This window comes from Hippoglossus stenolepis, chromosome 6 (assembly GCF_022539355.2).
Source record: "Hippoglossus stenolepis isolate QCI-W04-F060 chromosome 6, HSTE1.2, whole genome shotgun sequence".
Lineage (NCBI taxonomy): Eukaryota > Metazoa > Chordata > Actinopteri > Pleuronectiformes > Pleuronectidae > Hippoglossus > Hippoglossus stenolepis.
In genome coordinates, this window is record NC_061488.1 from 24,239,786 (window position 1) to 24,255,660 (window position 15,875).

The 15,875-nt window shown below is 40.9% G+C and overlaps 1 protein-coding gene across 4 annotated transcripts in view; it reads right to left on the reverse strand.

Moving 5' to 3' along the window:
• snphb (syntaphilin b) overlaps positions 1-7,664 on the reverse strand; it is a 29,922-nt gene extending 22,258 nt beyond the window's left edge. For 2 of the 4 annotated variants that reach the window (XM_035160394.2, XM_035160390.2), the window contains exon 1: positions 7,404-7,664. The gene's annotated coding sequence lies outside the window, so the exon portion shown is untranslated. The remainder of the gene's footprint in view (positions 1-7,403) is intronic. The other 2 variants (XM_035160397.2, XM_035160395.2) reach the window with 1 other exon arrangement.
• Between the last annotated feature and the right edge of the window lie 8,211 nt (positions 7,665-15,875).

Sequence of the window (15,875 nt, forward strand, 5' to 3'; positions counted from 1 at the left end):
CACACCTCATTAAGTGTTTTTAGCTTCCATGGCCACAACGCCGTCATCTTCTCGTCCACAATGTCTAGTCGTGTCTGATAGTGGCGGTTGCATTCAATTGGGTTCAATTACTCAGGACATTTGTAAGAAAATCCTCAGCATGACACGATAGTGGGAAAATCTTTCTGTCTATTTGCAAACCACACTGTTTGCAAGTGAATGGTAGGGAATTTGTAAAACATGTTTGGATGTTTTTTTTTTTAAAGCTTTTGGCATGAATTTAGCTCCATACACCACCTTCAATCAGTTCTAAGTCTGACACCTGTTACACAAGAACAACATAGCATACATTCTAATTTTGATATTTCCTTTCGTAAATGAACTTGTTTATTTTTGATTTAATGATATACACAGTGTTTTGACAAGTTTAGACTGAATTAGAACCTTAAAACAAATGAAAACAAACAGAGCTGAAAGTGATCGTGTTTGTCAGTTCATGTAGCGAGGATTGGTCCTTGTAGTTTACAGCAATTGTATAAGAAAACTAGAATTACCACACTGCTGTTGTACAGTATGCCTCCGCCCACCAGTGCAGTTTCAGTGAACATATTTCTATGTTCTTTTTCCCCCAGATTCTTATAAGGTCACTGTGACCTTTGACCTCTGAAACGTAATCACTTTATAGTTGAGTCCAAGTGACAACTGATCAAAAGTTGAAGAAAATCTCTCAATTAGTAGCTTCTCTAGTCCTGATGACCACTCAAGAGCTTTACAGTACAGTTTTACATTCACACAGTGCATCTATGTGCAGGACTTTCACTATGAGGGGGCAATATGGGGTTCAGTATCTTGCCCAAGGACACTTCATCATGCAGATTAGGAAATACTGGGATCAAACTGACGACCTTTTGGTTAGAGGTGACAACTCTAACCACTGAGCTACAGCCAATATCACATTTACGAGGCAAAAAACCTTGATGCTGACCTTTGACCCCTGCATCTTTTCAATTAATCAGTGAGTCTGTTACGTGCAGCAAGGTCAGGCAGGGTCAAAGGGCCTGTGTGTTTTCCTCCCTCTTGCCTGTCTCTCTCTCTCTCCCTCCCTGTCTCTCCCAGGGTTAGGGTTCTCCCAGGTGCTGCTGCCTTGGTAGATTGTGCTGCTGCATTGGCTCAGCTCATTGGTTCCCCCCGTTCCCCATCAGCCTATCAGGGCTTCAGAATAAAGGGAGCAAGCCCTCAGAGTTCCGGGCTTGTCTTGACTCGGTCTCAGATCGGCTGCTACGTGTGCTGTTTGCTATTGAGAGTATTTGTAAGGTTTGTGGTCGGAGTTTTTTTGGACAATAGGTAAGTGGGGGTACCCTATACACTTTTGCACACACTGAGTCACTTGTATAGACACACTAGGATTATTGGTTGGTGTCACCAGTGTATTTTGAGAGCTTCTTCTTAAGATAAGTTAGTAAGGTATTTTGTTTGTTTTATTTAAAAAATAGATACTAATAGATATATTTTGTTACATTCATTTCAGTTTCTGTGACACCAAACACCCTGTCCTCACCTCCCCCACATTTGTAAAACCTATTTGTTTCTATTTTATACACATTATATATTCTGTATCTCACCACAGAATGTCTTATAATCAAAAAATAGGTCAATGTAATGAGACAAAATGAGAAAAGAGAAAAGAAAATGTACAAACTGGTGACGTACTGGATTTATGCTGTTGATTCCAAGATAAGACAACATATTTATGAATGTTGTGCTTTTTTCATAGAGATTTTGACTTGTCAGAAAAAAGTGATGGGTCTTCTCTGTCTACATCTATCAAGTGTAATAGTGAGCCAGCATGCACATTAACAAGTCCCTGAGGTTTCATTTAGCCACCCTTCATTTTAGTGACCGCAGACTCAGACCTCATAAATATGTGAGCAAGGATCTTTTACTAACATTAATCAGAGCAATATTACATCGGACTCTTTTTCTATTACTACTAGTACACACAATATCATGTCATACAGATGTCCCATTAAAGTGCATCCCATACAGAGCCCAACTTTTAGGGTCAGGCATCTGCGAATATGCAAATCTGCATGTGAACGGATCCAATTACCACTAAGATCGGCAGTGAAATAAACACAACACCAGGGTGCACACATGGATATCTGTCACCTGTCTCCATGAAAACATGCTGCCCAGAAGGGGCTCTTTCAAATTAGCCACTTCATTTGGGTCTGCTCAGCACTATGAGGCGGCGGTTTCAGCTCCCAAACTGCTCTGCATTCACTTCTGACTTTTATAATCAACTCACATTTAGCAATGTTATGACCTATGATTTGTACATATGCACAATTGGCTCTGGGAATACGTTTAAACTTTGTATTTGCTATATGTATGCTGTATAGCCTACATATGGCGTCTCACATTCTGACACTTGTTTCTCGTATATTCAAGTTGGCACATGATTATTAGTTTTAATGTTATTTTATGCAGCAATCAGTGCCTCTTTCGTGAACTTATAATTAACTAAATAGTAATTTACTCAGCCTGAGGGGAAAGAGGCATGTACACACTCAAAATTAGGGGGAAAATCTTTAAATCTGTAAGTCGGAGCCTTTCTTCAAGGCATGAACCAGCTGTTTAGTCAAGTCCAGCTGCCAGCGTCTGACGGCAGCAGATATCAGAACTGTATTCTCTGAAAGCATTGTTGAGCAATCACCAGAAGTAACCATGGACAGGGAGTGTTATTACAGTGTAATTATAATGTGCTGCTTGTTTAGCAACGTCAATGTTACCTTAACTATTTTGTTTGTCTTTCTCCTTAGACTTAAAGTAAGGGGATTAACAAAAGACAAAAAAGAATGGAATTTGGCTTCCGTCAGAGAAGCGGAGCTGGCTCGTAGAACAAAATTGTTCATAAGCAACACATGGTTAGGAAGTAGACCCCAAAGAGAGAGGTATATTTTTCCCAAAATAAAAGCACAACATAAAAAATTTAAATTACAATATTTACTTTACACAGTAGGGTGCACGTGTGTTTTCTCACCTTTATGAGCTGGATGATTTCCAGCTTCCTCATAGGATAAGGAAGATAAACTGGGCTCCTCTAACTGTTTGGTTTTGAGCAGCTGGTACATCTACATTGCGGTGAAGGCTATTTGAGCTGTGGAATATCAATTACTCTGCCTATTTTAAAAGCCACCAAAGCAGCTTCATTTCTAATGGAAACCATGAAGCACTTAAGTAGGCTGGATAGTAGAGTAATACAAAACTACACAAGCCTCAATTGCTCTGTGGACATGCATAAAGTCCTGGCATGAAGCGTGCAATAGTGTGGAGATAACACAGTCCAGAACATATACTCACACATTCATCAAATCCATCTTCTGTAAATGCAGGTTTAAAATAATGTTCAGCATAAGAGCACAAACAATGACATTTGGTTTTCCACCGTGCACACAGATCAGACCAATCCTGCAGAGTCACCCTCATGCTGCAGCAGATGCAGAGCAGCTGAGCTAAGATCCAGCAGAGCACAGCAATAACGCTACAGCAGAGCTTTTGCTATGCCAACCGTCAACACAGCACGCACACACACACACGCACACAAGCACACAGGGTGAAAGGGGAAAAGAAGGGAGAGGAGAACATAACATATTTTCTTGAACCTCAAACAATCTTTTATAATCAGCTGTTCACTGATCTGAGATAAAGCCCAGTTTTGTCCGACCCTTTACACCAGTCTCACTGGACTCTGACAGGAATTAACCCTCATTTGGATGCAAGTTCTGGGTAAACTACATGGCATTAGTTTGACTGCTCTTTAATGTGAGCCGTCTGGGAACCTCCTATCTGAGCTTAATTAGGCCAAAACCTCAAAATATCTTCTCATGAGTTTGTCATTAGTAAGCCAAGCAGCAGCGATTAAAAGTGCGCCTGAGCAGCCTTAATGATCATGCTAAATGTATGTGTAAACAATTTTTTTATCAAAAGCAAGACAAGCATTGATAAAAAAAGGAAATCAATATCTGCAATCACATTAATACTATGTGGGAGGAGACAGGTGGCTACACCCATTGCTCCTCTACATTAGGCTCCATTCTGGATGAAGATGCACTGACATTTTCATGCTAAAAGTAAAACCATATCTTCACGATGATATAGCAAACATTAGAAAATGTTGCCTTTGTGCACATCCAATAGACATTAAACAGCAATAGCATTTTAAGTTGTGATTCTGGCCACTGGCCTCATGCCTTGTTTACATTAATGTAGATATTTTTTTGAACGGATATTTCCCCTTTCATTTAAAAAAGACGGCAAATGCTATAACAAGAATGCAACGCCAGTAGGTGGCGATAAAGTCTACATCAATGATCTGTCAAAGAAGAACACTGTGGTCCAAGTAATATTGCAGACTGAGAATGTTGGTGCAACGATACAGAATTTAGCTGCAAAAAAAACCTAGACCTGGCAGTCCAAACCAATCATAGAAACCGGCATTTCACCGCCTACAGTCATTGTTTCCAAATACTCGTTTTACATGTACACACAAAAACATGGAAACCAGTTTTTTGAAAATCTGCACTTTGGAAGGCATTTGCAAAATCTCTGTTTTAGTAACTTAAAATGCCAGTTGACACAGGAAAAAGTTCATTTTGTAAAATATCTGCATTAGTGTGGAAAGGGCATCATATTCACTCACTATTTGTTCCAAAACAGTGAAGCTGTGGACTGTAAAACCAAAACAGTAAAGTAAAGCACAAAGACACAAAAATGATGGACTCTCGAGCTGAGAGGAATAAAAGTCATGTTACACAGTCATTTGTTTAATTGTTAATGTAAAAATATTGAATATTGACCCTTTTTAAGAGTCACAAATAAACGCTACAAAGGTGCTTATATTATTATAAGACATGCAGATTGGGGTTAGCTTAATTAGCTTAAATTGATTATAGGTATGAATGTGAGTGTAAATAGTTGTTTGTTTGTATGTTGGACCTGTGATACGCTGGCGCGCTCTCGTTAGCTTCCCCCAACAAAAAAAGCTTTTAAAAAGTCACGCTGTGCTACCTGCTCAGCACCAACAGCTGAAAGAAACCTTTAGATATGAATTGAGGAACATTATATGGCAGCTGAGGAGCAAGATTTGTCCCTCAGGAGCACTTACATGTTGGAGGCTTCAACGGAAATGCTGCTTTGCTTTGTGTTAAATAATAAGAAGTTGAGAAAACAACTTCTCCAGCGGTAGCTCGGGCACCAGCCAAGCAAAATGCATTCATGCAAATATTAAGCATGGGTGATAGCCAATCAAATCATGTTCATGCGAATACGGGACCGGCCTGTCATTGATCGTCAAAATGACCCTGGAGAGACAGTAGGTCATCTGGTTTTACAGTTCATTTCTTGTGTACTTCCCTTTAGCATCGTATGGACAGTTAGCATGACACGTTGGCAGAAAACCTGGCTATGTTGTTTGTCCAGAGTGGGAGACTGTGATTGTACTGTCCAGGAATCTTGAGTAGACATTGATGTTCTTTAAAAGGTGACAAATCCAAGTTGTTTGGGGACCACTGGCCTGGGCCATAGAGCATAACTATCTCATTTACCTTTACCGATATTTTCATCCATGCACACATGCATGCCCTGTTTCAGGCCACAGCTGCTCAGCTTTTAGTAACATCCTCTCTAATTTAACATTGTGCAAACAACTGTTGCTTCTCATTCAGGATAAAACCACTTTGATGAAAATGACGCTCCTCCCTGGCAGCGACTGCAGCCCTGGTGTGACGAGCAACACAACAATCCAGATGGGACTGATGGCTACATGCTCTGCGTTTAAGATGAATGAAAAACAATCATCAGGTGCCTTTGGAGAATTTGCACAAATAGAGACCTGGAATTAACTGTAGCATTTGTGAGACCACTGCAATGATGTTGCACTCTTAAGGATCAATTCTAGTTTGTGGTGGTAAGGGTTGAATTAGAGATTTTCCCTGCATGGGCACATCTGATCAAACACCATGCAGTGCAGACGAATGCCAAGTCACCATGGTGACGGTCAGTCCGCCACTTGAGAGGAGTGTGAGTAGGAGAGCTGCCATTGGTTGTGAAGGCTGAGGTACAGGATGGAGGAACCTGCTGCTGACAAGATGGCCATGCTGCAAAGGACAAGAGTGACCTGCACCAAAGGACAGTAAACAACATCAAGCTCTGCCTCTGTGCTCGAGACTTGTTTTGCTTCCTCATCCCTGCATCCACACACTACACAGCGCATATGAACTTATAGATTAAAAAGCCTGTTCCAATGGCTGAAAGGATTACAGCACAGGACTACGCGTGCAGGACCAGGGGGCACTACTTAATAGAGACATAGAAAAAACTAAATAGAAACAACAACAAACACTCTATTTCACTACAAAGAGACTTAAAACAACTACTAAGAAACAAACTGACAACAAAAAGCTCCAAAATGATCAAGGAGACACAAAATGACTATGGCTCCTATGTTGTCTCTTATCTGTTCCCATGGGCCCATTGTCCTAACCCAAAATAATAAGTATTTGGGGTACAGAGGAAGTAGATTGCTAGACCATCGGTTGTCATTAGCTGTCAAAAATAAATCCTGTGTTTTTGTGCCAAGGTTATTCAAGAAGATCTGAAAGAGTCTGCAGGACATTCAGTCCTCACGGTATCCAGTCATTCATTCATTAAGAAATGTGCTTCCAGGCTTTTACTCTTACGACTTGGAATTGAAATAGTAAATTCAATGAACAGTGGCCTAACCCCACACAGCCTCGTTCAAACTGGATCAAGCTTTGATATGATTAGAGTAACTTGTTCAAATTGACAGTCATGGCGAGAAGAGCTGTGCCTCTGTTTTCTGTCAGGTGGGACAGAGACGTTCCTGAAAAACAGAAATGCTGCAAGGTCAAACTGCAGCGGCGGCCAAGCTGTCACGACTTCACTGCCTACAAACATGGATGACACCTACTTTGGCTCCAAGACACAGAGAGCTCTCTCTCCGGCCACCGACCTTTACCAGAGGGGACTACTATGAAACACATTGCCTGTTATTACCCGGTGCAAACATGGGTCTGACACACACCCACAGGCCCTGGAGGGGGTTACGCGCTCAGACATGGGCGCACAGGATGACAACACGCGCAAACATCTGGAGGAGCGCAGTGCGCAGCATCCCTCCATCAGCTGCATCAACATAAACAGACTCTGCAGGAAATAGTCTGATCCCTGGGAAACACGCACGGCCTCAAACGAACGCGATGCTCCACACATTTCCCGCACGATACTCAACTCATCGGTTATTATTGACGCACGCTGCACTTCCCATTCCACAGAAGCGACCTCCGCAAAACGACAGCTCTGCAGCGGCCACTGGTGATTTCAATGACGCGCCCTGGCCTTACCTGTGCCCGCTTCCCTGTGTGTGTGTGTGGCTCTCACTCCTGTCGTAGCTCCATCGCTTCGCTTTTCATCGTCGGCCCGCTGCGCTTCTTCACCGGGAGCTCCGCTGGATGGAGCCGTGGTCCAGGCGCACACGCCCGGGGAGGAGGGGAGAGGAGGGGCGGAGAGGAGAGGGGCAGGCTGGGGAGGCAGGAGGTGCGCTGGATGGCTACTGCGTGAGGAGGAGAGGCACAAGGGGATGTGGACGGAAGCACATGCGTCACGTTACGTCGGGTTTCCGTTTAAAGGGAAACTCCACTGCATTTGTTAAAGCTTCAGGCCCGTCCAGCTCCTCACAAAAACACTTTGATTCAGCATCAACACTTTGAGACACATAAGTTATCACTAAATCCAACAAAACTAAATGTAACATACATTTAGTATTATGTGTCACAGAATCCAATTTGCATTTTAATTTATTTTATTTGACAGTGTTTAGTTTAAAAAAACGTGGAGGTAATGATGTCTGATCTACTGAGCTGACCACATGGCTTTCATAACACTGCCATACAAGCCAGTAGCCAGTCAGATTTAGCTTTAGCCTCAGCGTACCTTCAACTTCAGCCTCGGTATCATTGATTACAAGGCCAAAACACGATGATGCTAAGGTGCACAACTGATGTTATGTCGAACATACAAGGGACATTCACCATCTTGTCCTATATTCTAAAACATTTCATTTTATTGTTAGTTACTCAGAATCTTCGTACACACTTATTACGTGACCTGTGTAGGCCTGCATTGTCATTGTGGAACATTCTGTACACCTACGTCCACTTCTGGATGACCCCTCCTCACGTGAGTGTGTCCCCTGCCTCACCTCTACCTTTTCTATTGTTGTACTCCATGGGAGAGGTATACATGACATTTCAGTCATTCAAGTTTTTGGATGTTAGCTTCTCTGCTATTGTGTTGTTGTGTTGCGTTTACTCGTGTGATGGAAATTCATCTTGAGATTTGAAATAATGAAATTCTCAGACTGGAGTTGCCTTTGAGTCTTTTTAATAGTAAGCTCTGCAGAGGTTACACAACAAGCACGGCTGCTCAAAGTGGAACTGCCCCAAAGTTCACAAAAGCCAGTATTTATACAAAGAGGCGTTTCATAAAACATAATATGAAAAAAAGACATGAAATCATCATCTGTGTCTATCTGCTGTGTCCGTCCGCTGTAGCAGTTGGGAGAAAACATCACCGAATAAGGGCATACATCCTGTTTGTCAAGGTCACAGCAGTGAGACACCGCCAAATAAGGGTTCCACCTTGTCAGGTAGACAGTATCACAGCAGTGAGACACCTGGTCAGTGGAATTTTCCATTACCTTTAGACACCGGTCAGTGGAATTTTCCATTACACTCGGTAGTTGAAAGTTATGGAATCATATGCTAACCTATTATTTAATTTATAGTAAGGGCTCCACCTGTAAAAAACTAGCCAGAGGATTTATTTTTCAATTGGATCGTCAGAATAAATGAAGATCCCCTCCAAAGACATTCATGGGCCGACCTTTCCATTTAATACATCACAACACAGACATAGGGTGAATCCAGGTAATCTGGGACACTGGGTAATGTGGGACACTCAAGCTTCAGTCTGTTTATTTCCTGCATTGAGTTGTTTAAAATGTGTTTTAGTTTTTTTATTTTCAAACATTTTTAGTTGTCCCACTTTATCAAACATGATTGATAATGTGGGGCAGCATGCTTTGGGTGATCTGGGACAGTCATTTAAATTCTCTAAATGAAATATTTATTTAGTGACTTCCTGTACCTTATGATCTGCAGTTGACAGACAGGAGTTAATGGTAAATACAGTCTGTGCCTGTCTGTTTAAACTGATAACTCGCACATAATCAATTTGCTTTCTAGGACACAGGTGATACAACAGCACAGAAGAGTGTCTGTCCTGTGGTCTGCAGCCTTTGGTTTCACCAAGAAGACAATGGGGTGATCATTGATGCTGATGGTCTCTCACCTGGAAGGACTGTTGGTGCCCCAATAGAATTACTGAATGAATAATCTGTTATTCCTATTGTTGCTTTCTGTTGATTGAATTTTAATTGATTTATCTTTTGATACACCTTAATAGAATGTTTTATATGAATATTATAGTTTCTATATTTCTGCCAGGGTTCTTAATGAAAAGAATAGGACTTTATATATCAATATTAATTAATGACACTACTATGACTAATATACATTTTCTGATTTAGCTTTCTGTCCATTTTTAAAAATTGGTAATATTGAATTTGACATGCATAAAGCAAGGTGATTTAGACTTTTGGTGAGGTTTACAGAAAGGTATAATATGTTAATCCAATGTGTAAAGCAGATAGCAGAATAAGTCTCAGAAGTAAGAAATTGCAATCACCATCCACCATCACGATTCACCATCACAATCTATGATCCAACATCCACCATGACAATCATGATCCACCCCCACGATCCACGATATGGCCGCAGCAGCCATCCTGGATCTGCAACGATAAAGCACAAAGACTCCTGGCAAGAAGTCAAGTCAGTAAAATGTATTGATGAGACAATACTGTGATGAGGAGGAAAGAGAAGTTCCACGTGTCATATGTCCCTCAACAATCTAGGCCTATAGCAGCATAACTAAGATCTGGTCAAAGGCAGACCTGAACTGGATGTTCTGTGGTTAAAGTCATAACTGTGGTAACTGGAAGTTCCTGTATGCCTCGTCTTACTGATTCACCACTGACATCTATAGCTTGTACCTCTATGATCCATTATTATATCATTATGGCTGTTTGTCCATTGCTGTTGTGTCACTGCAGTTTGATGGAGCGAGTTAATTGCAGGGCCCTCTGAGATAAACTTGTGAACATCTATTTGACTTGAGTTACTGTATAAAGTGTAAGCCAACATGTTCTTGTCATGATTACTCATTTCCTGCTAGAATAGGGGCCTGGATTTGGACATGTGGATTTTGTTTGTTTAAAAAAAATTGTATTAGTGTTGTTATTTGATGACATTGTACACATATATCATATGTAAAACGGTAACCAACATTCTCTCTCTCTCTCTCTCTCTCTCTCTCTCTCTCTCTCTCTCTCTGTCACAGAGGAGGGTGCAAGTGTCTCGATTTTATGCTCCAGGTGGATTCCTGAAATTGGTCATTATGCTAAGAAATCAGTAAAAAGCCTTGTCAGAATTACCTGTCTCCAAAATGCCACCATCCTGGAGCTCAGTACATGATGTGACACAGTACATGGTGTCCCTCTGCCCAAGAAAGTACACGGAAAACTGAATTGTATAAATCTGATCTTGAAAATTAGTTCTCCCATGACAAAAAAACGCCATTACCTCAGAAATAAAGTGCTTTAATGGGCTTTAAATCCAAAGTGCACGGATAACACATTAACATAAATCTGTCAGACTGTTTTTCATCCTCTATTAAATCTGTAATCTCAATGAAATCACCACCGAGTGCGTGACACCACCTGAAGGCTGTAAATCTCAAAGCCTGTTAACATTTAAGTACTCTGCACTGTCCTATTCATAGTTAGGAGTTTGGTGCGACTGTGAAGTTTTGCAAATAATTGCATATTATTAATATTAATGCACAAAATGTGTGAGATTTCAATGTGTTTGTGACAGCAGTTTTTAACAACATGTCCCAGAGGGAAGCAAAGACACATTTGAATGTGAAGGATACAAATATACTTTGTTACATTATCTGGAGAATTTGCCATATCACATTTCTGTAGCACATCATTTTCAGTTAACTCTTAACGGCTGCTGCAACATTTTTGCAAAGAAAGCACAAATACCCAATAGGTGTCAGGTTAGTTCCTTCTGGGAGTGTTTATCAACTTATCATCATGACATATGGCTTAGTGGCCATTCTAAACCTGCCTGTTTGTAATGTTCTGTTCTCTCATCCTGTGTTGATGCTACTTCAGAATTTTTCCTTGTCATTAGTGAGTCCTCCTCAAACAGTTCTACAATATACAGTTGTTGGGGATTTTTATAAACAGTCTATAGTGCAGAGTGAAGTCAGAAAACTTTGAGTTTATCCAACCTGGTTTACCTGCAATTGAGATGGTTTATTGCAGTAGTTAGTGTTAGTGTGGCGTCTAGGCTCTGACTTCAACACTGCCCCCAGATATGATTACATGATATAATGGAAGTGATGAGTGCTGAGGCCCCCGTCTGAGCCTACAGGTGGATGCTGGGGTGGTGGAGGGGCTGAATAGATCAGCAGCAACACTGGTGCAGCAGCAGTGGGGGGCAAGCAAAGGGGATGATGGGAAATCTTTGCTGTTTAAATAGATAGATGGATAGATAATTTATTGTCATCAACGAAATTTGATGTAACGTTTCTCTCTAATGATAAATAAATGAATAAAGGCACTTGGATGACACTGTAAACAGTGCAGTATAGTGCTTATAAAAGTGCAGATTGTGCCATGTGAAAAAAGTATTGCACAACAATTGGCTAATTAAAAGCAATAGTTAGAAAACTGTACATTCTGCAGTCCTCAGTCCGCAACAGCTATGGGAGGGTGGGGAGGGATGGAGGCTACAGCTCTAAGGTAGAAGCTGTTCTTCAGTCTGCTTGTCCGGACTTTGATGGCTCTGAATCTCTTCCCCAATGGTAACGGGACAAATGGGTAACGGGTCCTTACTGATGTTGCTAGCCTTGCTGTGTTGCTTAGCATACACCGTGTCAGGTTTAGCACACTCCATTTCTGGCGCCCGTTCACTGCCTTCCTGGGTATAACACACATGTTATGAGTGTGAAGCTGATAAGATGAATGGTTCACAAGATATGAGTTCCACATACAAACAGACAGACAGATGTGCATGTTAGCCGTAGAGCTGTACATATGACAGCATTGTGAGCTTGTTACTGTGAGGTGAGCTGTAAGCAGCCTGAGGTCAAAGAAAACCCTGAGCGACAGCCAGATGAGAGGAATGGCAGGAGTTTGGCAAAAATCACATGATGCCGACACTCAATACAGACACATACAGAAAAATGTTCATTGATGACATAAGGACATATATTCAGTTAGTTGAGTTTATACAGGCTTCTGTAGATCAAAGATACAGTTCATGAATTAACAGTGGAGACATTTCTCTGTTGTCTCTCTGACTGTAATGCTTAACCCTCAACAGCAGAGGTCACTAAATCATTTCATTCTGTTAACATACTACATCATGTCCATATCATTTACTCTGACAGTATATAACTCATTGAAAATCTAAAGAGCTAATCAGACAAATGTATGGAACATGTTTTGAATACGCTTTTAACAACTTTTGCTGTGGACCTTGTTGACCACTTCCAAGTTGCATTTAAAAATATGGCACTGATGTTGTGGCCAGACCATATGCAAGAATCTTACTTTAGTCCGATGGATTTTCTGTCCAACACATCAGTGTCTGTAAAGGGTGCAACATCTATGATTATTATAATCTAAAACCAGTTGTTCATTTTATCACCTTTGTTGACTGATGAACTGCAACCTACTGACCATCACCAGCAGAAAGTAATATCTCTCTGTGTCTTTCTGAATATCAATAATTCATTGGCACCTTGGCCACAGAGAGTGTATGTTAGTAGGTTGAGTGGATTTGGTGCGTCTGTTAATCAGGTGGAAGGTATTTCATTGTTAAACATGGGAACCTGAACTCCTCACCAACCCTCTGCACTTTGAGCTTTTGCCCTGAGTGAGGCGCTATAGAATTAACAGTGAGAGCAACCATAATGTATAAAGCAACTTTTTCTTGCCAAATGTAATTAGGATGCTGAATGCTGAGGGTCCTTAACTTTTTTTCAATTTTATTTATTTATGTATTTATTTTTTACACCATTTAAATAAAGTTAATGTTCAGAAGACTGCCTGCACATGTGATATGTGTTCTTGGAACATTTGTGTGGTGTGGTGTGTGAAGCTCATGTAGGTTCCCCTGTAAAACCAATGATATCACACATGATCAGTGACCACAGTGTTTAACTGCTTGTCTCTAAGCTTTTCAGCCACACTTTTTAGTTTGTCTTTTTTAAATAAACTATATTTTATGTTATTCATGTAAAGCAACAGTCCACTGTTCAGAACGTCATCAGCTCAAGAGGAGGACAGAGTCCCACTGAGGCTCAGGCCGACTCACCTGCTCAACCATCACCTCCCCACCATACAGCACCATCTCTCTCTCTCTTGTTTTTTCACATTGAGCCACTGGCCCAAGTGGTCGACCAGTAAATGTCCTGGTTTGACAGGCGGCCGCTGACCTCAGATCTCTAAGATCTCTCTTTCTAAGGACTCAGGTCCAGACTTGAGCCAGTCATATGCTTCTGTAAGAGCAGCACAACTGTCCAATACCCAACAGAAAACTATTATTAATAACTTTCTGAAAACCTTTTGCTTATCCTTATTTTAGGTAGTTATTTGTTTGCTATTTGTTGAAGCCATGAACAATTAAAGGTGAACAGTAAAATAACTAAGTAACTAATAGCATATAGTTTTGTATTCTTCAGGGATTTGAAACATAGGCTTCATATACTTTGTATTCTTGAATTGTACTCAGTTATGACACAATTAAATTATAGAGTACACAAACAAATAAATTGGATTTCCTCCAATATATTATGACAAACCACTCAACCAATGTCAAAAAAAATAAAAAATCCAGCTTTTTGTATTTCAAACTGAACAGTAATGTGAGTCCTGTCAGAAGTTCTAGATGAGATTCTAAATGTATTAAATTAAGAGTGGAGGACAGATGCATGCTCTTCTGAAATAGACAACACACGTTCGGGCTAATGACTTAATGTCCTGCTGAGGTGTATTGATTTTATAACCTATTCAATTTGAATATGTTCTTTCTTCCTCCGCCATGGGTAAAAGGAAAATGTGGCAATAACTCTTTGGTTTAAATGTCCTGTTGACGACTCCTGGATTCCAAATATTATAATTGCAAATAATCTTGTGAAAAATGACTCGTGTGCGACTGTGATACAGGAGGATTGGTTCTGATGGAGCTGCCACAACACAGACACTGTCACCTAAACAGTCAGTAGTCATGCTCAGTAAACATGTCGCTGCCTGGTTGTGTCCTCATAATCAGGAGCTGATGGCATCTCTGTGTGTTTGTGTCAGGTGGCTTTATTCTGTGTTTTTAATGAGCTCTGTCTGCAGTGCATGCAATGCTACTTGGCTCATTGGGGCGCACCCTGTGACGAGCAGTCTATTCCTGCAAATCAACTGTTTTAATGCGATTAATGACCCTTTATCCTTTAACAGAAAACTGTTTGGGGTGAATGTTGTTGACGTGCAGCACTTATGTCCGACAGCGTCCAAATGAAGCAGAGAAAGTGTTTGATTTGTCAAGGTGGATGATAAAAAAGACAGCACAACAATTCGATTCTTTACTCATGGCACAAACATGTACAATACAATAATTTCACCATCAGCTGCCACTGTTTGTGGGAAACTCAATATATGTGATTCATAAATTGTTAAAGGCCCCATGACATAAAAATACATTTTCCCAGTTGTAATCCTGTGTCCCTCAGTTAATAGAAAAAAAATACATATCATCGTATTTTTACGTCTAAATCTCTGCTGTTTCTTTGCCTATAAAAGAGTCTGACTGTTTAATGACTCATACCCTAAGGCGTGTGTGGAGGTGAGGGGGCTGGGAGAGCACCCTCACCTGCTCATAGAGGATCGATCAGCGCAGGGGAGAGCTGTTAGCTGATTGGTCCTCGTGCTTAAAAGGCAGCGTCTGCAGAACTCAAGGGAAGAACTCAGAGACTCAGACACTGGAGAGACGGAGACACTGGAGAGACGGAGACACTGGAGAGACGCCCGGACTGGCTTTGCAGCTCAATCCTATAAAAAGACCAAATGTCATTACTAACCTGTGCCCTGTAAGGGTCTGATCTACTAAGATACCAAATAAAGAGCGCTTAATTGCGTGTGCATTAAAACAGATTGCAAGTTTGGTTGGTGGGCGTTCTGCAGGTGATCTACTAAAAATAATTGCGTAAATGGTAACAGGTGCAAACATGGTAGAGGCAGTTGTATTTGTAATGAGTGTTTTGCGTGCGCTACTGGTTTCCGCCATGGACCAGCAGAGTGAAATTTAACGCCATGGGATTGGAGGTGTTAGTGGAAGAGGCAAACAAACATGTTGTTGAGCTACAGCAAAGAAATATTAATAAAACTCAAAGAAACGCGATATGGGAGAGTATCTGTGTCTTCTTCCATTCTTGTCTCCTCATCACCACAATAACAACAGCCATCTGTGTGTAACGCTGTGGCGATTAGCACCTACCTTTCAAACATACTAAATATAGATGCAGTCACAACCACCGCAATTATTTTCAGGCTTTGTAAATCACATTGCGTTTGCTAATTTAAACTATTTGCATTTACTCCTCCCAATATTTTGTGCACTCGGGTAGAA